A 1,904-nucleotide genomic window follows, 5' to 3' on the forward strand; every position below is an offset into this window, starting at 1 on the left:
GGGTTTGAAGTCGCCACCTAAGGTTATGGGCCTAGGACTTGGGGGTGGGCCGGATTCCTGAGAAAAGAGCCCAAAATTTGGTCTGGTCCAGAGATTCAGGGTAAGTGTCAGGTTACAGAGTTAGGAAGGTGTTAAGCACCCAATCTGCCTGGTTCAACCAGTCTTCTTGCTAGATGCTTGAGAACGAACATTTTTCACTATTATTATTATTCCATATGTATGGCTAAGTTATCACACGTATATACATTAATTGAATTCAAACTATTATATACAGTAAAACAAGGCTTATTAGATGTCTACATTATGCTTAAATGAGGAGAGAGATTATACTTGAATTTGACCCCTGTTTCGGGTCAAGAGGGGTGGGCCCTTGATTAGTACTAGCTCGAACTATTTTTTAGATTCTCCTTTCTCAGGGGAATATGGTCTTGACCTCCAACTTCCTTTCTTGAGAGATGGTCTTCTCCTTTCTGGAAAGATTCTAGGGACACTCGGACAAAGGTTCAACTAGGAAAGGCTATTTTCGGGCTTAGGATGAGGTGGCACTCTGGCAGAGCTTCCGCTAGGGATAGGCTAAGGGACGGCTAGGCTGAGGTGGCACTTTGGCAGAGCTTCTACTGGGAATGGCTATTCTTGGAAAGATTCTAGGGACACTCGAACAGAGGTTCGGCTAGAAAAGGCTATTTCTAAAAAAAAAAATGGGCTGACCTAAAAATGGATTGAAGAACTCCAAAGTCTTGAAGAACACTTTGAAGATTTGAACAAAGTTTCAGATCTTAATAAAGATCTCCTCGTAGACCCGAAGAACCTCAAAAGGGGGGTTTCTATCTCAAGATGCTAAAAAACGCTCAAGAACACTCAACAACACTCAAGGGAGGTGGCTCAAGAACATACTATTTTTGGCTAAAAATTGGATCTAACTAAGGATTTGGATTAAAAATCTTCAAGCTTCTGAAGAACACTTTGAAGATCCGAATGAGTTTTTGAATCTTGACGAAGATTGCTCCGAATATCAGAAGAAAATCAAGAGGGGGGAGGGGAGGAAAATTTCACTCTGAAAGGGGATTCAGGTGTCTGTTGGTCTCTTTTTTCTAAGGGAGGGGGTATTTATATTATTTTCAACCAAATAAGAGAGGGGGAATCCCTTTATCTAGTGGACGACAGGGGCTCTTACTTAAAGTGAAGAGATAGGATTTTTCTCCAATGGCTAAATGGGGGTTGAAGGCAAAAATGGGCGGGGAAGGCTTTTGTCCAGTCAGTAAAAAGCAGTTTTCAGAAAGAATGGGAGGAGAGAGAAATTTTAGCATGGAAAAAGGTGATTTTTGGAAAAGTGGGAGGAGAGAGAAAGTTTAGCCAAAAAAATGTGATTTTTGGAAAAATGGGAGGAGAGAGAAAGTTTTGCTAGAAAAGGTAGTTTTTAGAAAAGCGAGAGGAGAGAGAGTTTTGTCGAAAAAGGTAGTTTTCGAAAAAGTTGGAGGAGAGAGAAAGTTTTGCCCGAGAAGGATATTTTTAGAAAAGCGGGGTGAGAGAGAAAGTTTTACCAGAAAATATAATTTTCAGAAAAATAGGAGGAGAGGAAAGTTTTACTGAAAAATGCAATTTTTGAAAAAGGCAGGAGTAGAGAGAAAGTTTTGTCGAAAAAGGTAATTTTTAGAAAAATGGGAGGAGAGAGAAAGTTTTATCAAAAAATATAGTTTTCAAAAAAGTGGGAGAGAGAAATTTTAGGCAGGGGTGATGTCACGAGTGTGCAAATGCATAGGTTTGTAGGCAATGTGCACGGTGTGAGGGCAATGTGTGCTCAGCGTGTGGGCCATGTGCACGGTGTGCAGGCATAGTGTGCACAGTGTGCGGACCATGTGCACGGTGTGTGGGTATAGTGTGCACAGTGTGCAGGCACAATGTGC

Source organism: Macadamia integrifolia, unplaced genomic scaffold (genome assembly GCF_013358625.1).
Source record: "Macadamia integrifolia cultivar HAES 741 unplaced genomic scaffold, SCU_Mint_v3 scaffold2084, whole genome shotgun sequence".
NCBI lineage: Eukaryota > Viridiplantae > Streptophyta > Magnoliopsida > Proteales > Proteaceae > Macadamia > Macadamia integrifolia.